The sequence below is a fragment of the Camelus ferus genome, chromosome 7, assembly GCF_009834535.1.
Source record: "Camelus ferus isolate YT-003-E chromosome 7, BCGSAC_Cfer_1.0, whole genome shotgun sequence".
NCBI lineage: Eukaryota > Metazoa > Chordata > Mammalia > Artiodactyla > Camelidae > Camelus > Camelus ferus.
The window spans coordinates 72,974,318-73,000,070 of record NC_045702.1 but is presented as its reverse complement, the minus strand read 5'-3'; the positions used below and the strand labels follow the sequence as shown (position 1 = coordinate 73,000,070).

Here is a 25,753-nt window from a genome sequence, read left to right as displayed (position 1 = left end):
ATATAAACTAGTGAGTATTTATTATCAATACACAAGGAAAGGTTCTTAATGTTCAAATGTATTATGGTCACATCCTTGCTATATATCAGTTATGTTTTATCCAAATCAATTGCAAAATTTTAAGGTGACAACAGCCAAACCCAATGGACTGTATATTAATGCTGAAGATGAGGGGAAGGTGGTCAGGCAAAATTAAATCTTCTAGAGAACTAGTCCAGCTTTGCCCAAAAGGAGAGCCCTCCCAAGAGGTGTTCTAAGAGACAGGGTGCATGACAAAGAACTCTGTCATAATTAACAATTTTCAATTGTAAATAAATATTCCAGAGGAACCTAGAGAAAAGCATGCACTATTTTGTAAAAGGACCAGATTCGTACAATGGCAAAAGTGCCTATTTTATTTTTTATTTTTTTAAGGTAAGAGGTAGCTAAAAATTGACTGAAATGTTTAATGATTTGTTTGTTACAATACAATGGACAACAAATGACCAGGGGACAAGCCTTGTTCACCACCTTTGATAATTGCTTAGATTTAGTATTCACATCGCCTGCACTCTGGTTTGGCAATAAACTAATAAATAGTTGTGGAAACTACTGTATGCATTTCTGTGATCACTGATTCATCTTCTGGAGAAAATTACTCTGAAGAGATTTCAATCATCCAATTTTGTATCAACTCAGCATTATAAATGACTAGTCAATTCAGTCAATGAATTGTCTCAAATGGAAAAATTTCATTACAACAAGGTATTATTATCATGTTGACAACAACAAATTTAAGCTAAAAAGAAAACAAAATAGGTTGGTTTATTGAATTTTCATTTCTTTGCAAACAGAAGTAGTGGTCATTTGAGTATATTTGGCTTCTCCTTAGGAAGTTATGGGCCAGAATGGGTCTGATGGGTTGTGTAGTCTTTACTGCTTCTTGTTCTTCTTTCATTTTGTTTCTTTTCTTTATTCATCTCTTTGAGATTAGTCTTTGGACACTTCAGTTTTCATAGTGGATACTGAACAACAAACCACAATCTTTAGGTCATATTCCAGTTGAGAAAGGCCCATGACTTTCTTTGATATTTAGGGACCAGAGTTACTATAGGATAATTCTCGTTCTGAACTGTGCCGAGTGAAACGGGCAGACAGATGTGCAGTGTCCAAGCTGAGCTCACGTTACTCAGTTTTTTCCTCCAACCAGGCAAATCTAACATGCAGTTTGAGCAAAACTACTGGGTGACAAATTTGTAGTATGGCCTAGCAGATGAATTCTGAAGGCCATTGTCCAGCATCTTCTGTCTCCTTATAGTTACTAGCTTGCAAGAAGACTAAGAAACAGGCACAGATAATGCTGTCCGACTGGATTTTCCATGTTTCCTGGATGACTACCACAGTGTCCATCTTAGGTCTCTCTAAGGGGGTTTATGAAATTGCTGAGGCTTAATAATAGCAGTGACTTTTACAGTTTATTCTTTACCTGATCAGAACAGGTCCTTATCTGTCTTTGCCGGTGTCCCTTTATATCTTGTTCATGTTTTGCTGAATATATGCCTCATATACTGTAGCGCTGTGGAAACAGGCGGTGGACAACAATTGGGTTTAGATGTATTTGTTGATAAGAGCTGCGCAAGGGATGTCCAGTGACTGCTCTGCACACTGGCGGAAATATGCATTGTAAATCCAGAAATCCAAAAACCCTGGCTTGGTCTTTTTGAACACCAAATATGGAATCTAATCCTGGAAGCAGGGGTGAGCCCTAAATTCAGAACATAATGTGAACATGAAAACAATTTACTGAAAAATGACTGAAGCTTCCTTTATTAACGAGTATTTTCTACATCACTCTGTATGGCACTGTAAGTAATACATATGGATTGTTAACTGTTTCCTCCTTTCTAAGGACGTGGTGAAAACCCGTCATGTATGAGGCTTAGGAGAGAGATTTGTCACAGTTTGGATTCCCTTCTGTGTGTGCTGCATTACTGTTTTCCATGGGGTCTAATCTTGAGGAAGGATTTTTGCTTCTTATGCCAGGGCACCGATCTTTGCTTTTTCTCTGTCTTAAAATTTAGTCTGAAAGTAGTAGATCTTAAATTCTAGGAAATGCTTTGATCCTATATACTTCAGGTTGCTGATTGAAGCTGTGTGATGCTGCTGTTCTCTGCCTTTCTTACCTGAGTATTTTGGGTTTGAGCTTTTTTTTGCCAATTACTAGCTCCCGGTGGGATCAGCTTTTTCCATAGAATATTTTTCTGAGTATTCAGTCTGTGAAAAATATATGCTACAAAACATCAGCATAGTTATGGAAAGCAGTATTCCTTTTTGGCAGAAAGTGTTTATTTTACTATTTAGAACACTTGAAAATAGATCTTCCATTACATAGAAGTGTGAATGTCTTAATACTTTCTATGTGATTCTATTAAGCTTGCCCCTAGCAGCTTTGTGGTATGATTAATCTTTCTATAATAAATATTTTGAAGGTACCACCACTATTTAATTCATCCAGAATGCATGGATTTAGAAGCTCTATATCCATGGATTCTGATTAAATTCTGCAATACTATTATTTAAAAAAAAAAAAAGGTACTGGATTGGTCAGGGTAACCTAACTTTAATCACAAACAGCCCCAAAATATCAGAAGCATTAGGCAACAAAAGCTTATTTGTCATTCACAGATCAACGTAGGTTGGCATGAGGGGTGAGCTGGGGGTGGGGAGGAGGAACTGTGATCCATGTAGTCGTTTAGGGATTCAGGCCTTCCATCTTATCGTCCCCTTGCCTTCAGGTCCTTGTTGTCCTCTCTATTCAGGTGAAGGTTTAATGAAACAGGCCTGAAAATGGTAATTTTAGCTCATAATGTATTATCTAGAATTGACTTCTCTGTGCCCAAGAAGAAAAGAACATGGATATTACTGATCACTAGCGATCTCTCAGAGAGATGGAATGATTTACTGTCCCCGTTCCATGACAAAAATGAAAAAAATTGTTTTGTCTAGTATACCTTTACTTTTTATCTTACTTTGATCATTTAATTTTCTTTTCACATTTACACATAAAAGTGATAATATAATAAGAATATTTCTCTGTAGCTAATACATGAAAATTATTCTATTGTGTTCTACTTGGTAGGACTTGTCATTTTCCTAATAAGAGTAATGAATTCACACTGAGACACTCATATCTTCTTGCTCATTTTTTTGTGATCAATGACAGGCATTTGCAAAATGTTTATTGGGGTTTCAAGTTTGAACTGAACCAACAAAGGAAACTGAACATACCTAACTGTGAATAGCATGGTTTAATTAAAGGCACTGAACTTAACAGGCATATTTAAGGAAATAAAAATAAACACTGGTATTTTTCTTTCTTGTTCTGGCTTATTCCACTTAGAATTACAATCTCTAGGTCCATCCATGTTGCTGCAAATGGTATTATTTTATTCTTTTTTTATGGCTGAATAGTATTTCATTGTATAAATAGACCAGAACTTCTTTATCCAGTCATCTGTCAATGGACATTTAGGTTGTTTCCATGTCTTGGCTATATTGTATATAGTGCTGCTATGAACATTGGGGTGCATTATCTTTTCAAATTAGAGTTCCTTCCAGATAGATGCCCAGGAGTGAGATTACTAGGTCAAATGGTAAGTCTGTTTTTGGTTTTTTTGAGGAATCTCCATACTGTTTTCCATAATGGCTGCACCAAACTACATTCCTACCAACAGTGTAGGAGGGTTCCCTTTTCTTCACACCCTCTCCAGCATTTATTGTTTGTGGACTTTTTAATGATGGCCATTCTGACTGGTGCCTAGAGATCATCATTCTAAGTGAAGTAAGCCAGAAAGAGAAAAAAAAATACCATATGATATCACTCATATGTGAAATCTGAAAAAAAAAAAAAAAAAGAGAAAAAGAGGATACTAATGAACTCTTCTACAAAGCAGAAACAGACTCACAGACATAGTAAACAATTTTATGGTTACCAGGGGAAAGGGGATGGGGAGGGATAAATTTGGGAGTTTGAAGTTTGCAAATGTTATCCATTATATATAAAAATAGATTAAAAAACAAATTTCTTCTATATAGCACAGGAGACTATATTCAATAACTTGTAATAACCTTTAATGAGAAAATATGAAAATGAATATATGTATATGCATTACCAAGACATTGTGCTGTACACCAGAAATTGACACACTGGAACTGACTCTATTTCAATTAAAAAAAAAAAAAAAAGACTAAATAAGAACAAAAATCCCTTCTCCCTTTGAGAAGGTGGAGCTGGAATAAAAATCAGGAAATATGACCCAAAAATGAAATAAAATTGTTAAAGTGAAAAAAATATATAAATGATCTATGAGAATATAATTTCATAGAAACCATGGAACATATTTTTATTTTATCTATAGGATTCAATGGTTTATTTTAGAATAATCTAAGCAACTGACAATGTTTGATCATATCTGGGTAATGCACTGTACTTGTGGCTAAGAAAAATGAATGTATCTTTTTGAGTACTTTGTTTACCATCTGACAAGAGATTTAAGGACCAAGAATAATAATTCCAAAACAGATTTTATTTCAGCAATAGGAATCTTCATAGTTTTATTTAGAAACAAGGAAATAGCAAATTGCCTGGTCTGAAGTATAGAGCTCCTAATAAGAAGGCAAGGACTTCATGTCCACGTATAGGAACTGCTAGGTTTGGTTTTTCACAGCAGAACCAAGAAAAATGTGAGAGAGTCAAAACTGTATTTAAAACTAGGTTTGCCAATGGGCTTTTGCTGCTGAAAATGATACACATTTTGATACTCAAAGGGAGATACAAGCTTTGAGGCTGTCACTTATCCCAAAACCATTATTGATGATTCACTGTCTACCAACCATCCAAAAGTGTGCATGTGTTTGTATGTGAAAGGAAAATTTACCTCTGCCAATCGTGTAGGAATCAGAGAGAAAAATACATTGACGACATTCAATTCAAGTGATGAATTAGAATTTTGTGGTAGTATATAGGGATTATTTCACTTAAAAGTTGTAAAATATATTTGTCACGCAATATAATATAATGGTTATTTAGAAAAACTCAAGAGAAAAGTAGGAACTTCAATTTTTTAAATCTAGCATTTATCAAGCACTTTCTATGTGCCAGGCTCTGAGATCAGAACCTTTTATTAGTGATCTCATTTATGATTCACAATCATATGAGGTAGATACTACAGTTACCTCTCCCCCTTTTAGTTATTGTCAACCATTAAACTTGTTTTTGCACTTTATCATTAAATGTTAACTGGTGATCTAATATCTACTAAACACTATGACATGCACAGAGGAAATACTGAGGTACATAAAAATGATTTCTGACTAATAAAATTGAACATATCATTAACTATATTATGGCGTTCATTTTGGATAATCCATCATCAAAGCTTTCTGTTTCTCCAGCTTATCAAGGTCTTTCCTTTCTCAAGCTCTCACACAAACTCTCCCCTCCTCCAGAATGCTCTTCTCTGGCCTCTTCCATACCTCAGAGCTTAACTAAAATGTCACTTTCTCAGAAAGATTTTCCTTGACTCACCAATCTAATTTCAGTTGCTCAAGTTAACCTCTCTCATAGTCCCTTTTCATTCTCCTTTATCCCACTTAAATATATATATATAAACACTACATATATAACTACATACTTAAGAATATCTATTTAATACTTCTTTCTTTTTTTTTAATCTTTTTTGTGGGGGAAGGTAATTAGGTTTACTTATTTACTTTTGATGGAGGTACTGGGGATTGAACCCAGGACCTTGTGCGTGCTAAGCACACACTCTACCACTGAGCTATACCCTCCTCCCAATTTATTTAATACTAATGCCTGTGTTTCAAACCTGACCATAATCTCCTTGAGGGCAAGAGCTATGTCATTTAGGTTCTTTTTTGCAAAGTTTAAGAGTTTGTATTTTGTTCAAGATGCAAATGGAAGCAAAGGTGGTTTAGCATGGTAGTGAGATGTTTCTGTTTATATCTTATGAAGACCTTTTCTGACTGCTCTGATCCTAGGTTCCTTTACGTTTTTTCTTATTTAGCTTGTTTTTTGGTAAACTGCATTTTTATTTATTTTTATTTTTAATATTAAATGGTGTGATTATCATTAAATGCTAGTTTTTATACACACATATCTGCATATCACATATACGTGTGGCTATACAGAATAGATCATCTGCAATTTACACGTGCAGTTTGAAAATATGTTCTTTTCTTGCCTTAAAGTAAACACTAACATACTTATCAGTCAAAAAAGGTTGAGTAACTGATGTCGGGAATTCTAGATATGTTCTACAAGAAGTGCTAACGGCTAATAAAAGCAAGACAGGAAAAGAGTATTAAATGCAATACAACTAGGACTGACATAATTAAGGGAGGAAAAATATCAAAGCCATAAAAAATACTTTGATGTATGAAACTCAAGCTCTAGCAAATATAATATTGATGGATTATATGGCTTTTCAGAGTTTTTCATTCACAGTTAAATCCAAACTGAAAAATCAGAGCATTAAGGTCAGAAAAATCAGGAGGCTTGCATTTTTTTTTTTTCAAAGAACAAAGTATTTTAAAGCATCCTCTAAGTGAGCAGTTCTTTTGTCATTCGGATCCCTACAGGAACCAATTTCCTGTTTGGAGACTGAACCAAGGATTAGTTAAATTTGATTTGAAAAATGTCACTAATGAAACATCAGGAAAAGAGAAAAAGGAAATGCTGAAACGTGTTGAATAATATTTATGGCTTATATTTATGTATGTGACTCAGATACTTAAAAGTAAATTCAAACCAAGTGAAAAAGAAAATTACTACTTTATGTGTGACCAAAAATTTACATAACATTTGCAGATATTTATAAAATTCTGGACTATTCCTTCAGTTTGTCATCGAGAAAAAAGTCTAGTTAATAAAAAATAACAAACCATTTAGTATTAAAATTGTGATGGCTGGGACATGGAATAAGAAAGCCATTCTTGCATCAAGCTTCAGTTGTGTCATGTTCTGTTACCAATTTCACATTACAGATTGAACTGACATTGTATAAATTATGCCCATGCATAAGCTAAACTCAAGAACCACTGTATCATATTTATACTGCATTTCTTATTACACTTAGAACCCTTTCTAATAATAACAAATTGAGTCTCATAAAGGTGAAATATTAAACCCATTATTTAGATGAACAAATATATGTAGACAGGTACTGTGTTTTCCATTTTTTTCAGTACAGTCTGATTCAGTGGTAGTGTTGACTGGCAATGGCCTCTAGTTGGGAAGAAAGGCATAAATTTTTCTATTCCCTTTGGTATAATAGTATAAACTGAGACAAGCTTCCATCTTGTAATATGATGAAAACTTATTAACATCAAGAATAAGGAAAAAAGTACTGGTATCTTACTTCTCATTTATGTTTATAAAAATACTGTGGATTACATCTAAGTATACTTCTAGATAACACAGTACAGTACTTTGCAATGTTAAAATTAAAAAGAAATCTTAAAAAATTAACAAATCACCCAATTCCTTGGAGCTACCCCTAATGTTTAGGTAGGGAAATGGGAATGATGGCAATAAAAAATTGGAAAATGAATACATTATATTAAACATATTTACTAATTAACAAGTATTTTACCTTGCATTTTTCAAAAGAACAGTACAAGAAATGATAGATATTTGAATTGAAGGGTACAGGGCTGATATTTCTTGAACAATTATCATGATAGGTACTCATTTAATCCTACCACAAATCTGCCAAATAAGTATAAATATCCCAATTTTATAGATAAGTAAATTGGAAAGTTAGAAATCAAGTCTGGGCCTAAAAGACTCCAAGGCAATGATCTTTCTTCCCTGCTCTCCATTTCTCCTAATTTTTTAATACACCTCAATAAAAAATACAAATTTGGGAAGAGGAGAAAAGTGAGGTTAGAGGAGAAAAAAAGTAGATAAAATAAGAGAAAATCAAGTTGAAAAGTCAAAATTATTACTTGAAGTTCAGTCAAAACTTTATGTTTAAAAAAAATAAAAATACATTGTGCTTGCCAGCCTCCAAAATGGCCACCAATGAGTCCTACCTCCTAGTATTCATGCCCTAGAGTAGTTGACTCCCACACTGAATACAGCTAACCTATGTAACCAAAAGGGTACCGCAGAAGTAACAGCATGTGACCTAAAGCTAAATCATAGCAATATTGCAATTTTCACCTTGTTTTCTCTTGGATCATTCACCCTGGGGGAAGCCAACTGCCATGTCACAAGGACCTCAAGAAGCTCTATGGAAAGGTCCATGGGGTAGGAATCTCTTGCAAATAGTTAGCAGGGAAATGAGATCTCCAGTCCACAGCCATGTAGGTGAGCCACCTTGGAAGTGGATCCTCTAGCACCAGTTAAACCTTCAGATGAGAGCAGTCTCTCAGGAAGCTGCAGTCAAGATGTTAACTCTCATCTAGAATCTTTTCTGAATGTCCTCTAAGCCATTACTGGAGTTCTAACTCAAATAAACCCTGAGATAATAAATATTTATTATAGTTTAAATGCACTAAGTGTTTGTTAAACAGTAAACATTTATTATTAAGTCATTAAGTTTATGTTAAACAATAATCCATCACTAATTAACACATATGAATACAAAATTAACTGACAGCTAATTTGTTGGACAAGATCATTAAGAAATATAATCATGATATGCTAAATCAAACCCATACTTATACATGAAATAAAAAGTAAAACAAGCATACTTGATTTTAAAGAATTGCTAGTCTAAGCATTAACAAATTTTTAAAACATAGTAAACAAATATGGACTGGAGAAACTTTAAGTGATATTGATAGAGAAAGAGCTTTGATTCTAGATGTAGACAAGACATGAACTCTAAAGCAAGTTTAATTTCTACCTGTGTGACCTTAGTTAAGTTTCTTAATTTATTGGGCCTCTGTTTCCTCCTGAACAACATGTGAATAATGCAGATTAAGTGAAATAACACATTAAAATTACTTAGGGTAGTGAATGGCAGATAATAAGTGTTTTATATTGTCAGCCATAATGCTATCATTACTTTTATTATTGTTGTTATTAAAGGCTCAGTGGGATCCTGCCTAGAGCTAGAACATTTGATCAAAATACCCCCTAGTTATTATCAATGAGAGAATCACATGAAAATATGAAATATTTATGTTTGTTTTGTAAGTGTTTTATTGTGTCTCAATTTTACTAAGTGAAATTCATGATGGCTCTTTTTAGAAGGTGAGGGGATGTGGAAATACAAGAGTAAAGGATCGCGAAGAAGGAAAGAATAAATTTAGGAAAACTATAGAGATAAAAACATATGACCATAATTCATATTTGACACATATATTTATTACTTCTCTCTGATTATATGTATAAGCCCATTAAAACCCAGGATGGTCAGCTACACCAGCAGCTATCAAACATTTTGGTTTCATGACTCCTTTTCAGTCTTGTAAAATACTGAAGACCACAAAGACTTTCTATTTTTGTAGGTCATAGCTACTGATATTCACAGTATTAGATACTAAAGTGATAATTAAAAAACATTTTAATTCATTAAAAGTAATACTTATAATCCCATTGTGTTTCTATAATGTATTTTATGAAACATAAAAAACTATTTTCTAAAACAAGACTATTTAATGAGAAGAGTGACATTGTTTCATGTTTTACAAATATCTATAATGTGTGGGTTAATAAAAGATGTCTGTATTCTCAAATCTATTTCTTTATTCAATTTGTTGCAATATCACGTGTCATACAGCCTCTAGAAATGTTCATTGTGCACTCATGAGAAAATGACAGTGAAAAAGGCAAATAACATCTTAGAATTATGAATACAGTATTGCACTCATGGAATCATGCATGCTCCAGATAATACTTTGAGAACTACTGAGCTACAACATTCAGGAGTTAAGGAATTAAGAGTCTCAATGAAAAAAAAAGTCTCAATGGTTCTTCTTCGTCAGTCTCAGTTTTGCTTAAAAGGCACAAGAGTGGTCCTGGTGGCTGTATATTTTCCACATGAGCACTGGATGTGCTTCTATAGGAAATAAAATACAGTCTATTTTTCAAAAAAGTTTATCCTAACTATGAACATGCAGCAAAAAACAATGGTAATAGTAACTAATATTATTGAATATTATGTCCAGTAATCATGCTAAGTACTTTGAACACATCATCTTTACAACAGTCTCAATTTTACAGATAAGGAAACTGAGGCTTAGAAGTAACTTGCTGGAGATTATACCAATAGTAGGTTCCAGTGCCTGGCCCTAGACTTAGGTCTGTCTCACTTCAGTACTCCTTAAAGCAACTGCCTATGGTTTAGTAACATACTCTCCAGGGAATAAAAAAGATGTATACTGTCCCGAGTCTTGAGCTGTTTATGGTCTACTTAGAAGACTTATGATGAAGCACCCACCTCCATAACAGGAATTTGATCTAAGTGATTGAGCAGAGTCTATAGTTTAAACAAGTGCTTTAAGACTTCTGAGAATAGATAGTTCAATGGGCCCTGAGCTGGGACATTGGTGGACCTTTTAAGGAGAAGGACCAACTTGAGTTGATCTTTATGGTATAGAATAATGAAAGATATTGAGGGGAAGACAGACCAAAAAAAAGGGATAAAATGTGAAAATTCAGGAAAGTGGAAAAAAGCACAGCATGAGGGATACACAAAGGAAATCCACTTAATGGAAACTAAAGGTTTATGTGGTGAGTCAAGGAGGACTAATTCAAACAGGCAGGTGGACCACAAAGCCCTTTGCTGTTGGTGGTGGAAGTGCGGAAGCACTGTGCTTCCATGTCAGTAGAGGCAGCCCTCTCACCTCAGACGCTATTCACCCAGTGAAAGGGCAGGAACCATGATGTGATAAAGCTATGTGACCCTAACTTTTAACCAGCAACATGCTGGTATCTTTTTCTCAGTCCATGAACTTTATTTCTGTCAGGAGCATATATAGGGAATGACTGCAGTCAGTTAAATGGGGCCCAACATTCTTTCATGCTCTAAGAAGTAATGCTTTTCAATTCTGAATACCTTAAACAGATTAAGTATAACTTAATACTTACGGTGAAAACATAAAAAAAAAATCTGTCTATGTGGTGTGGGGTGAAGCAAGAGGAATTTCAGACTATACACTTACAGTTTAATACTGAATCTGGTCGTTTCATGGACTCCGGTTAAAAGTTTTATGCTCAGCTGGATATACACAGTTCATGCAAACTATACCGTTCATGACTGGAGAGACAGTGGACAGCATTCGGTAGATGATTTGGTTCAAACATTGTAACTGATGAACCTAGAAAGTACAATATTGGGTGGAATGCTTTATCTCTATACCTAAAGTCAACTGTCATGTGGAGGGGCACCCATTAGCATAACATTACACCCTCTGAAGAAAAGTGACAATTGGATTGGGAATGTGGAAAGGAAAGTGTGTTTGTGTAACCAAACCCTTTCCTTTTGTCTTGTAAAAGTGAACTACTCACAGTTAACATGACTGTTGTAGGTAAGTCTATTTAATTCTGGTGCTCAGTTTTCAGAAGCCCCTTCATTATAGATGTGAGCCACATTCTAGGCTATCAGCTTTATTTGTGATGAAAGGTGGTATTTTGTTTTCCCTTTTTCCTTAACTATGTTTTCCTATTATTCAGTTGTTTCAGATTGCAGGTGGAAAAGGAGATATTATTTATTGAGCCCCCAAAGACTGAAAAATATTTTGATTTTTTTTTTAAAGACAACATCATGAGAATAAATGAAGAGCAATTTCCAGAATAATCAGGTGAGCTTGACTCTAGGATATTTGACTTAATCAAATATTGTCTGGCACAGTGTCAGAAATGTGTTTTCAATGTAAAAAGGAAGAAATTGCCTGAAATTTCAGGCAACAAAACTATGAAAACAGTTGGTAAAGCAACTCCTAAATCATAATTTCTAAGCCCTTAATTCCTTTGGATTTCTTGTGAAATTCAGAGGTTTCTTTACCTGAAATCTTTCAGGTTAAGTACATCACTGAAAAAATTAATTAGGCAGATCTGTTTCTAGTTTTCCCAGATACATGAGAATTGCTGAAAGATATCTAGAAATTTCTTTAGTGACATATTAGTAACTTTTTTTTTAAGAAAAGCTGTTAATGGAATTGATGTACTATTTTCCTGAGAAGTTATAGAAAATGTCTTCTCATTTAACTATTCCAAGTGTTGGTATTTAGAAGTCTCAAATTATTTTAAAGTGTTGGTAGTATGTCTGAGAGAGGTTAACTTAAAAATATTCAGGAAGGGAGAATAAATTATTGACCATTTTCTACCCTGGAGATTAAACACCAAGCTTCTGTACTCTAAAACATCTACAATCAATATCTATATATTAGGTTTAAAATTATGATTACAAACAATAAACTTGCAAAACTTTCAAACTTAGGAAGACTGGTCTGGCTATTATCAGGCCAGATTTTACCAAGTGAGTTGGTCCATTAATATAAACTAAGACCTCTTGTGTTATCAGAATTTCACTTAATCCATCGGGGCAGTGGTAATAATTTGTGGTGATAAAGTAACTCTTTATTTTTCTAAAGAAATATTTGACTCTGATTGTGAGTTCTGAAAGCATCAAAATGGTACTAAAATGGGAAAATTGAACTAGGAGTTCATTATTCTCTTTATCATTCTGGATAACAAGATGACCACAAGTGAAATTTGAGTGCTAGATTTTTCTTACTAAAAACTAACCCTCATTTCTTTCTCTACCAAAATGTAAAGAATTGTCTTTTTGTTTCCATGAATTAAACTTTTTAGTAACATCATAAATATAGCCAATGAAAAAGAACTAACAATTTCTTCTTATTAAGATATGCTGTAATAACAATTGACAGTTAACAGGATTTAGGAATGATTCATGATTTTTCTAAGACATTTCAAATTATAAGTTACAAATACAAATGTAAACTTTTAAACAAACTTTATGTTAATATTATTTTCTTTTTGTTTTTATGGATGCAGTAGATAAATTAAAATCTTTCTGTACTTCATTTTTTAGGATTTATTCTTGTTATCAATTAATGGGCTAGAAACCGCAATTCTAGAGGATTTAGAGTCTAATTATTTTACAAATTAATATCAAATATTGACTAACTCAAAAGAACTTTCAACAATAGTAATCTGCTTAAGTATTTAAGTTTTGTAGAAAGTTGAGTAAATCTTTTATAATTTTAAATTATGAATGCATTGAATTTATTCTATTATGGAAATTGCATATAATGTATAAAGAACTGAATTCAGAAAAATGAATATGCTGCTTGCAGTTACTAAAAAGGAGAAAAATCACCTTTTATATTTTAATTTTATAACATTTTGACATTCATACAACTAAAAAGTAATGAAAATGTTATAACATGTAATAAATAATCTCTTAAATCATATGATTGATTGATTTATTAAAATGTATCTTAATAAAATGGTTTTTGAATTTTACCCAGAATCTACCAAATCATGCACATTTTTATAATACATATGAATAAACTTTTTCTTTGAATTAAAAACAACACACATTCTCACTCTTTATAAAAGTCATTGATTCATTTCCCAAATTACTGAGAGTAAAAATAAGTTTTTTCCTTAATCTTCATTTCATAAGTAGTTTTCCTTATCTAGCTTCACCTATTAACATGTAAACATGAAAGGAAATGGAGAATTAAAATTTTGCCTTTGTATAACTAGTTGCAGAGTTACTTCTGGCCTGTGACCTGCTTTTTTTGTATGACCTCAGAACTAAGAATAACCATTTTATTTTTAAAAGGCTGTGTGACAGAATGAATAATTCCTCCTCAAAAGATATCCTAATCCCCAGAACCTGTGCATATGCTATTTTACCTGCAAAAGGGGCTTTGCAGATGTGATTAAGCTAAAGACCTTAAAAAGAAGGGATTATACTGGATTATTTGAGTGGGCCCTATATAATCCCATGAGTTCTTAAAAGTGGGGAACCTCTCCTGTCTGTGGTCAGATGGAGATGAGAGGACAGAAGCAGGGGCAAAAAGATGCTACACTGCTGGCTTTGAAGATGAAGGAGTGGCACCATGAGCTAAGGAATGTGGGCTGCCTCTAGAAACTGGAAGAGGTTAGGGAATCATTTCTTCACTAGAAAGGAATGCAGCCCTGCCAACAGTTTGATTTTAATCCAATGAGACCCATGTCAGACTTCTAATCTATAGAACTGTAAAATAATACATTTGTGTTTTTAAGCCACTATCTGTGGTGATTTGTTATAGCAGTAATTAGAAACTAATATAGGACGTAAGAAAACAAAGAATAGGTGATGGAAACACAAGTAGTCTGCAAAGTCTAAAATACTTATTATCTGGACCTTTACAACTTCTGGTTTGGGAATTAAAGTTTCTTAGCCTGGGCTTTTCAGACATAGACACTTGATAGAGATTTTTGGCTTGCATATTTTGCAGGCATCATTTGAAATAACACACCACAAGTTAAAACCAGCTCAACATATAGCATGTGAATATTAGATCCTTGTGGTATATAGGGACAGTTAATTAATTAATTAATAGATAAGACCAGAATTTATAGCAGAACAAAACTGATACACCTGATGCTTTCAAAATAGTAACTGCTCTAGTTCTACTCCACCAAAAATTGTTGGGTAAGTGTCATGTGATGATAATAAAAAACACTAGATTAGCAAATCTAAAAGGAATATTGCATTTCTTAATATAGTTGAAAATGGGCTGATGAGCCCATTGTTTGGATGTGCTTATTGGTAGAGAAAATGTGTAACGGTTACCAACTTAACCATTTGGTGACTTCCAGGAGAATGACAGCTGAGAACTGAGCACATATAAGAAATCATCATAAAAACAGGCTACAAGTTCTGATTCTGGGTAAGACACATAAGCATATCCACCTTGTCTCTCCCACTAAATGCAGCTATAAAACCTAGACAGAACAATTTTTTGAGAACTCTGAATACTAAATAGCAGCAGTCCCAGATGGTGTCATTGGCAAATTCTCTCAAACATTGAAAGAAAAAATAACACCAATATGCTCAATCTATTCCAGAAAATAGAAGACGAAGAAATATTTCCTATCTCATTTTGTGAGGCCAGCATTAACACCATATCAAACTATACACAGTTTAAGAAAGCTGAGTCCAATATCTCTCATTAGCAAAGATGCAAAAATCCACAATATAATATCAAATAGAATCAGTGATACATACAAAGAATAACACCACAGCCAGGTGAGTTTTGTCCTGGGAATTCAAGGCTGGTTCAATATTTGAAAATCAATCAATGTAACCACCATATTGTCTAATATGTGATATAACTGATGAACTAAAAAGCATTTAATAAAAATCAATATCAAGATTAAAGATTTCCCCAAACTATGATTAGCAGGTGACTTCCTAAACTGATAAAGTGCATCTACACAATACCCACAGCTAACATCATACTTAATGGTAAAAGACAATTTCCCTCCTAAGATCTACTACAAGTAAGGATGTGTGCTTTCGGTACTTACATTCTACAGCATACTGTACGATTTAGCTGATGCAATAGTATAAGAAAATGAAATAAAAGACATAAAGTTTAGGAAAAAATTTCCCTATTTTTTGAGACAACATGATTATCTTCATATAAAATATTAAAGGATCTACAAAAAACAAGCAAGCAAACAAACAATAAAACCAACACCAACACAAAAAGTTAAATAAAATTATAGGATACAATAATATGTTTACGGCACCTTCATGATATCCATCCTCTGGTGTTCATGCCTTTGTGTAAGCTCTTCCCCTTGAATGTGGGTAGTACCTTTGAATTGCTTCTAACCAACAAAATACGCCAAAGGTGATGAATTGCCACTCCTGTAATTGCTATGTTATGTAAGATTCTCTTTCTAAAATATTGTCTCTAGAATCTCCATGCCCTTTGCTACCTTTGAAGAATCAAGCTGCCATGTGTCCTACAAGGAGATGAATTTTGTCAAAAATCTGAAGGATACTGGAAGCAGAAGCTTCCCCAGTATATCTTTGCAGAGGACCCAGCTAAGTCATTTCCAGACCCATTTCAGAGAAACTGTGAAATAATGAATTTGTGCAGTTTCAAGCCAGTCAGTAAATTTATAGTAATTTGTTATACAAAATAGAAAACTAACATAAAGGTTAACACATCAGAAATCATATTTATATATTCTAGTAATAAATAATTAGAAATAAAATTTTAAAAAAATTACAAAAGCTCTAGAAATAAAACATTCAGGCATAAATTAAACAAAATAGGTACAGAATTTGATTGCTGAAAACCACTAAATTTAATGAAAGGACTCAAGTAAGACTCAAATAAGTCAGAGACATACTGTATTCATGGATTGTAAGACTCAACATAGTGAATACCAATTCTCCCCATATTGTTCTATAGATTTAATGTAATTCCAATTTAAAGCCCTACAGGTTTTTTTGTAGATACAGACAAATTGATTCTAAAATTCATATAAAAAGGTAAAGGAACTAACATAGCTAAAACAATCTTACCGAAGAAAAATACATTTGTAAGAATCATATTACCTGATTTTAAGACTTATAATAAAGTTACAGTAATAAAGACAGTGGTATGGGTGAAAATATAAATATAGAGATCAATAAAACCTAATAGAAATTATAAAAATAGAGCTACACAAATATCATCAATTGATTTTTGGCAAAAAATTAAAAAGGCAATGAAATGGAGTGAAGATAATATTTTCAACAAATGGTGTTGAAACAATTAGATATCTATATGAGAGAAATGAGCCTCAATTTAAACTTCATATCATATACAAAGTTAACTCTAAGTGTACCACAGATATATTTGTTAAAACCATAAAATTTTTAGAAGGAAGTATGGGAGAAAGCCTATATGATCTTCAGTTAGGCAGTGATATGACAGCAAAAGCACAATCCATTAAAAAAAACTGAAAACTAAACTTTATCAAAATTAAAAACACTTGCTCTGTGAAAGATATGAAGATAATGAAAAGACACATTATATAGACTGGGATACATTATTTGCACATCATATATCTGACAAAGAACTGGTATCTAGAAACGTATTAAAATATATTTAATATCATTAGCCATTAGAGAAATTTAAATTAAAATCATGATGAGAATCCACTACATATCTATTAAATGGCTTTAAAAATTCTTGACAATACCAAGTTTTGGTGAGGATGTAAAGCAATTAGAACTTTGTACAGTGATGAGAATGCAAAATAGTAAAGCCATTCTTGAAAAGTTTGTTGACTCTTTTTATAAAGTCTAACACTAGAAAATGAAGACCTACCTTCACACAAAAATCAGTACACAAATTGTTATAGTCAAAATTGGAAGCAACCCAAATGTCTTTCAATGAATAAACTGAATTTTAAAAACCTGTGACACATCCATACAGTGAAATACTATTCAGCAATAAAAAGGAACAAATCATTGATATACAAAATAATTTGGATGAAGCTCAAAGACATCATGTTGAGTGAACGAAGTCAGTCTCTAAAGGTTACATATTGTATGATTCAATTTATATGACATTCTCAGAAAAGAGAAACTATAGCAATGTCAAACAGATCAGTGATTGTTGGGGATTAAGGATGGTATAGCAAAACAGAGTTTGGGGCATGTTCTGTATCATGATGGCACTGGTTATGTGAATCTACACATGTGATAAAATTCAAAATGTAGAGTAAAAAATTCATTTTTACATGCTAATTTAAAATTTAAAAAATAAGATTTAAAAATAATGTAAAAAGTATAGACTAGACAGCAAAATGCAAAGTCATTTAGAGAGGAGAGAAGGGTAAAATACTTTTTATCCTAGTAACTATACCACAAAGCTACATTACTTATGTTCTCTTCAGAAAACTATAACCTATTCTCTCATTTTAACTTTGGCATCAGAAATATCATTAAAAACATTAAAAATTCTATAAAAAACAATTTTTACCTCTGAAAAAAGTTAAGATCGTATATGCTCATCCTGGGGGAAAAATGATAGAATAGTTAAAGCTCAAATAATATGAAGACTAGATGAGCTCCCAGAAAAAGTGTCAATTAAAAATGATAGGAACTAGAATTTATAATGTGTTTTATTTATGTCAACTTGATTTATTTGTCTATTTATTCATTTATTTATTTAGACTATATAACATTTGAGCCATTGACATATATCAGCTATGTGCTTTTTGTATAACATTCTATGTTTAGCTTGTAAGTACTTAAATAAATCCAAAAGCATTATATTATCTTCTTGAGATTCAACTTGGTTTACGATAGTCTATACTCATATTTACCACTTGATAACTGGGTAATGTAGGATAAGTTTTCTGAGCTTCAGGTTTTCTTTTAAATCAATATAATTAAAAACAATGATGCCTAACTTGTCTATGTCAGAAAGTACATTTAAAGTTCAACTAAGTAAAATTACCTAAATTACTCTAAAAATTGTAAAATTATCACTGTGTCATTTTTGATACAAAATGACATACAGAGTTTGGGGGTGTGTGTATGCATACAAACTAAAATTTAAGGATATTTCTATTTAAATCCCTTGAATAGTACATAGCAATCTTCCTTCTGGAATTTTCCATTTAATTTTCTATAAATTTTGAACTTAGTGTGCTTAGTTGTTTGTTCACAAATTGAAGACTTCAAAAGGTAGTTGTTCCTATCCTCAGAAGTTCAGTCTCCTGCATTTCCAAAGTATCTATGACTAAATGATTTGGAAGGGATCCTGACTATTAGCAATGATTTGCATTGTCAATATTTGTGCACTTCAAGGAGTTGTTCATCCACAAATATGTCACACCAAGGTAATTTTAATGCAGCAAGGTACAGAGCCAGATAGGACTACCGAAAAATGACCATTTATTTGATGTGAAAGATTTTTTGAGTCCTTTTATTTTTCTCTTAGGAAGGTGTGTCTGATGATATGGCAAATAAACTAGGTTTGAAGAATGATTTCACCAAGTAGAAACAGAACTAAGTGGTTAACACTAGAATTAAGTGTTTGTTTCCAAATGTTTTTTTCACTGTATTATGAAATACAGCAATGTGCTAGGTCCCATGTCATCCTGGTATTTACACAAATCTGCATTGTTTTCAGCTTTCTGAACTGTGTATCACTGGCAGGGAAATCAGAAACAGATAGTGGCCAGCTCTTTGTAAAATTTTGTCTCTGGAAATGTATTAGGAAGTCCCTTCCTCGTTGGGTGTTTTAAGTACCTTAACATAGCAAAGAACTTCTAATTAAAGTTTTATTTATTCTTTTAAGGGACTGAATTTTCTTCATGGTGTTCCACTAAGGAAAGACTTCATATGTGTGAATGGCTGTCTCAGGCTTGTTCCTTTATGCTCTGTTTTCATTTAAAGGTTCAGTAAGGGCTCCTGACTTTAAATGCTTCCATTTCTGAGTGTGAAATGCTGAACAGGCCACTTAGAGGGAATACGTAAGACCCGGTCAAAATAAATCTTACTTACACTATTTATGTGAGTTGAAGAGTTAAAAGGGTTAAGGAATTTAATAAAATAATCTGACATCAGTTATTTTGCTAATCTCAACTCTATTTTCCCCTTATTATGAAATTATTCCTGAAGTAAGAAAAAAAAAGAGAAAATAGTTACTATGATATGTGTGTGCATGTATATGTGTATTTCCATATTGTCAGATTGGCTGAATGTCACACAATATAGATTTGCCCTTATTAGATAAGATAGAATAGCTTCACCCCTGTTAATTACTAGAGTGTAACTCTGAACTCTTTGCTCACCTTTTGTTAAATATTAGCCTTTTGTGGTTATTATTCCCATTTGCACCTTCTTGGAAGATTTGTCAGTGAAAAACCTTAGGCTGAGAAACTACACCGAAGGTATGTACTGTTGGACAACTTACCCTCAGAACATTAAAATTTGTTGTCCTCATCTAAATTTATAGATAGATAGATGGATAAGGCAACTATGGTAACGTGTTTACAACTATTCAAACTAGATGTTGTTAATCACTATATTAGTCTTTCAGTTTTCCCATATATCTGAAATGTTCATAATAGAAATTTATGGAAAAATCATCTTTAGATCAAGCCAGGCTGCCAGAGACCTGTGTATTCAGATCTTATTTTTTGGGGCTTTTTCAGAATTGATTTTATGTTTTATAAACTGTTGGCTGCATTTATGGTAGGGATATATATGATAAAATGATCTCCCACACCATATAGTGCTCCCTTCATGAGGACTCTTGGGGGAAATTTCTCATAGGTCAGAGAATCGGGAAACATCTCTTGTTTTCATCTTTTGGCAATTGTGACTCTTGTAACTGAATTTGTCTTTTTCATTGCTTTCACGGTTAAGAAATTCAGAGTCAAATTTACAACCTATCCTCAGTACTTGGCAGTGTCTTAAGGGTATGAACTTTATATCACAACTTTTATCTAGATTTATCTAGAAATATGTTCCATATCCCTACTTCACTTATGTGCTCATTTTTTTAAACTAAGTAATTCATACATTTTTGTTAGATATCACAAATCACTGTTTGAAAATGAGACAGGCTAAAAATAATTTTTAAAGATTTGTGTGTATGTATGAGAAAGAGAGACAGAAGCAGAGCGAGAAAGAAAGGCAGTGTGTTTGTGCATAAATTGGGTGAGTCATAAGCACCATTTCGCTTCTCTGTTTTCATATCTGAACCATTTAGCACATATATATCTATCATGAAGATATCAAGACCTTCCTATATTATCTAGTCCCTGTCCCCATTAACTGATACATGAAAGAGCTTTATCACCTAAATGAGCATCTACTATATATACACAATTTTTATTAGGCTTTCTAGTAATGAGAATTGCTTATAGACGTGTAAGCCCTGGGTGTCACAGATTGTATACTTCTAGTAGCATACTGTAATAATGAAAAGGTTAACAAATGGATAAGGATTATAAAGTAACATATTAGTGTACTGCTTTGTAAACTTTAAAGGGATATGGAGCAGTCAGATAGGAAACATACTAGTTTGTTAGGACTGCCATAACAAAATGCCACAGACTAGGTGGCTTAAACAATGAAAGTTCATTTTCTCACAATTATGGGGGCTTAAAGGCCAAGATCAAGGTGTCTGTAGGCCTGGTTTCTTCTTAAGGAGAAAAGGTAAAAATTTATCACTCTCTCTTTGGCTTGGAGATGGCTGCCGTCTCTCTGCTGCTTTGTTCTTACATGATCATTCCTCTGTGCACCAGTAGCCCTGGTGGCTCTCTATATGTTCCTCTCCTGATAAGGACACCAGTCAGAATGGATTAAGGCCCACGCTAAGGGCCTCCTCTGAACTTAATCACCTCTTTAATGGTACTATCTCCAAAGGAAGTCACATTCTGAATTAGGCCTTCTGAATTAGGGGATTAGGCCTTCAATATATGAATTTTGGAGGGACACAATGCAGCCTAGAACAGGAAGCCTGCAATGTAAGGAAATGATGATATTGGGGTGAGGGAATTATGTAACTGAAGGGCAGCTGCAAGCAAAGCCATCTCAAGATGGTACTGTATACTTATATGCACTGTGATATAATTGTATACAATGTTTAGTGTTATATACTAATATTAAATTTAGTATTATCTAAATATTAAAGGCATTAATGGAATAACAGACAGATAAAAATAAGCAAGATTCCAAGGTAAAACAATAATTAGTAAATGCTTGCTTCACTGACTTATTAATTAAAATAATACATTTATTTTAAATCATAATAAAATATGAGATCACGCATGAACACTGGTGATTATATTTCAGTCTTGGGGAGTAAGAAACTGTGCAAATTTTCTGTGGTTTCTATTAAAAAAGAACAGTATAATGGCCTATTATGATACTTCATGATTAGTTTTCCAAAAATAAATTAATATAATTTGTTAAATATTTTACTGAGATGCTACTTAAGTCTTCTTTATTTCTTAATAGAAGGACAGCATGCCATTTCCAATTGCTTTACTCAAATGTGAATATAATGCTAATCAGAGGGAAAAAAGGAGATCAAGTGCTACAAACAAAGATAGTATTAGAACAGCTCTTGATTAGGAATAAGAAAGAATTTTCTTCCTGTGGGATAAATTCCATTGTTGTGAGGTTTTGGGCAAGTTAGGTAGCTAATCTGAACCTCTCTTTCCTCAGTTATAAAATAAGGAGAGTAGTATGGGATGTATTTATGAGTAGTATTCATTCAATCATTCAACAAATAGTCATTCATGCCTGCTAAGCACCAGGCACTGTTTTAGGCAGTGAAGATACAGCACTAAACGAAATGACCACAGTTCTCATGGACTGCACATTCTGATGAAAGAAACAGACAATAATGACAATAGCAAAACAAACATGTAATTCTATAACAGGTTGATAGGTATGAGAAAGAAAAATAAAGCATAGTAAGGGAATGGAGAAAGAGATGCTATTTTAGAAATAGTAAATGAAAACGTATGTGTTAAATGCACAATGGAACTACAAACTGCATAAACAAACATATTGTATTTACTACCCATTTTAGTCCAATTTAAAATACCTGCCAAATTTTAATACTTTTAAAACAGATATCTGAAACTTTCAAATGAAAATAATACGTGTTCATAATTAAATGTATATAACTACTTATAAATAGCCTTTTTAAAACTATCTAGAATTAAAGTCAAACAGTTTTTTGGGGGGAATTTGACATGCTGTACAATTCAATTAGAATAAAGGTGTGCTACTCTAATTCAAAATTTTTGAAAGATTTTAATATGTTAATCCGACAATGACAGATTCAGATTAGATTTTTTCCCTTAAAAAAACAGAGGCAAGGAGAATCCTGTAGCCCATGTCATTACCTTTATTTAAATTTGGAGTAATGAATAGTTCAAATGGAGAACGTGAGAAAGTCACATAGTTTGACAATCACAATATATATTTTAAGTTGGCTATATATATTGATATTCAATTTATACTTTATGATCCTATGTAATGCTTGGATATTTTTTAAAAGAACTGACCATGTATTGAAAAGTTGGTTTACTATTTGAGTCTATCATGACTGTATAACAAAGATGTGAAAATATTAATTTCCATGGTTTTGCTTTAATGGAAATATACTAAGTTTTTTCAAGTTAGAACCAGTAAATAGTTCCATTAATGATAGTAAAGAAATGGTCTCAGTGAAATAAAAAGATCCAGAAAGCACATATTTTAATCATTTCTGTAACGCCATTCAAAGAAAAAATCTATAGCAATAGGATAGTAGTATTTTTTACTGGTATCTTTTAATTTTGCTATTTTTTAAATGGGAAATATTTGGTTATACTATGGAAAGAATAATAATTTAACTCATCTTTGGTTCCTTCAAGTACTGTATAAGGTGCAGCAATTTTACTATTAAATCATATATTTTCAAATTTTTTTTTGTTGTTGCTCTTCTAACACTGGATTTTGCTTGTGTGGGGGGTGTTTTCTTTATCCTGCCTTCCTTGTGTTTTTCCTCTGTCTTCAACAGTTTTGTTTAACAGTTTTAAAAGATATTTTCCAAAGTTTCACAGACATATGCTCAACATATATAATTAACTTCTTTCCAGTGGGAAAATGCAATGACAATATAAGGGTAGGTATACACTATTAAAAAGGTTTTCTCCTCCTACTGCCTGTTTTTTAACAAGAAAATATGCCTGATGTATTCAGCGAACAAGAACAAAAGCAATTAAAATCAGAGATCTGATGTTGAGAAATACAAGTGCTTAGTTTTCCTTTAATTTTGTGAGCCAAATAAGTTACGTTTACTATGCAAGCACCCAGAAAATTAGAAGTACTTAGATATTACCTGAACTATTTTCCAAATGGGGTCAAATAAAGTATTTTTACTGTTCAAATAAATTTTATTGCAGATCCATGAAAAACATACACTATCAAGGCAATCACCATTCTTTTTTTGGGGACTGGGAAGAGCAGGTCAACTCAAAAGATGTGACTCATTTATCGGAGTTTTCATTTTAAGACTTATATTGTAAGGCAATTTAAAAAGGTTACTTGTCAATATAAATGGCCTTATTTTTAAACAAACAAGTCCACAGCACTTAAAAGTTCTGCCTTGTAAATGTAGAATGAAACTGGTGTCCCATGAGAAGGATGGTTTAACTGAGATCCAAAGTATGGGTTGCTAGTCTTGAGAAATCAGTTCGAAATAAACAGAATTTTAGTAGAAAATTATTTTAATTGCAAATTTAAAAATATTTTTAGGTGACAAATAAGTTGTATGGTAGATGGAAAGGAGGGAAGACAGAGGAATGGGAACTGTTAGATATCAAAAGAGAAAGTAACATTTGTTGTTTCTAAAACGAAAGGTAAAACTTCCAGCATGTCTTAAGAAAATCTGGAAAATTTTCCAGTGGCAAATTAGGAGTCTAGCCCAACTGGTGTTCTCTCCAAACATTCATTAGTGCTGCTTAATAATTACTCAGAGTTACTGGTATTGTCATCTTCTCTTGTGTTTTATATTCATTAACACGCACACACACACAATCATTTAAAATGCACTGTAAATACTACTTTAATAAAGAATAAGTTCTGATGGAAGTTTCTCAGATTAGTCTTTTCACTTTCCAATGACCATATTAAATAAAAGAACTAAATTCAACAATGTACTGCCATGTACAATGTAGGCATTTGATTACTGATATACTGAAACACACTTAAATAAAGATAAAAGTAAGGTGTCTGTTTAGTGTACACATCTCTTAATGGTGACTATATAAAGAGATATAAAATAATAAAAACAAATTACTTAAATTATATATAACATTATAATCAAAGAGAAGATACAGTGAATTAGGAAGTTCAACATAAACCTACTGCCTTCTTTCACTCTTTAACTAAGATTCATACTAATGTGCTAAACTGAAGATTATTTTCTTCTAACTAGATAGATCCCCATTTACCTTTTTTTGAAAATAATGCATGTATGTATTAGTCAGCATTCACTGACGGCTTACTATCTATAAAGTATTAGTATTGGCTATTAGTCACCTTGGTTCTTATCTACCCAAACAACTGAAAAATAGGGGCAAGTTCCCATTGATTTGAAAACTCGTATCTACATAGCAAAAAAACCCAAGATGGTGTGGATGTTTATAGAAGCTTTATTCATAGCAGCCCCAAACTGGAAGCAACCAAGATGTCCTTCAATAGGTGAATGGAAAAACAAACTAGGGTACATCCATATAATGAAATACTATTCAGGGATTAAAATAAATAAGCTATTATGGCATGAAAAGACATGGATGAATTCCACAACACAGAGTACTAACCACTATACGATCACGGTGAGCTACTGCAGACCCGCAATATGAATTTCTTGATTAATTAAAAGTTAATCAGTTTCTTCTTCAGTTTGTAATGCAGTTAGATTATTTTTGTCACATTCTGCATTTCATCTTGGGATTCCCTTCACTGCCTAATTTTTTTTTTAAATTTGCATTCATGAAGGCTAACTCTTTGTGCTGTAAAATTCTATGGGCTCTGACAAATGCATAGTGTCGTGTCTCCAACATTGCAGCATTATCCAGAAGTGTCGCCACTCTAAAATTCTTCAGTTCTTCATCTGTTCAACACGGCTCCTATCCCTGACCAAATGCCAAAAACCACTGATCTTTTTACTACCTTTACTTTTGCCTTTTACA

The 25,753-nt window shown here is 32.8% G+C and overlaps 1 protein-coding gene, 1 long non-coding RNA gene and 1 other non-coding gene across 7 annotated transcripts in view; all 3 read right to left on the bottom strand.

The window, feature by feature from the left end:
- Window positions 1–25,753, bottom strand: part of MAGI2 (membrane associated guanylate kinase, WW and PDZ domain containing 2) — a 1,116,223-nt gene that overhangs the window by 647,935 nt on the left and 442,535 nt on the right. The window lies entirely within an intron of this gene.
- LOC116665021 lies at window positions 848–24,025 on the bottom strand. The gene is made up of 3 exons (XR_004321602.1): window positions 24,015–24,025; window positions 19,918–19,923; window positions 848–1,504 (listed from the first exon to the last, which is right to left on the bottom strand). It is a non-coding gene; the product is annotated as an uncharacterized LOC116665021 (long non-coding RNA).
- TRNAA-AGC lies at window positions 5,758–5,829 on the bottom strand. Its single transcript has one exon. It is a non-coding gene; the product is annotated as a tRNA-Ala (tRNA).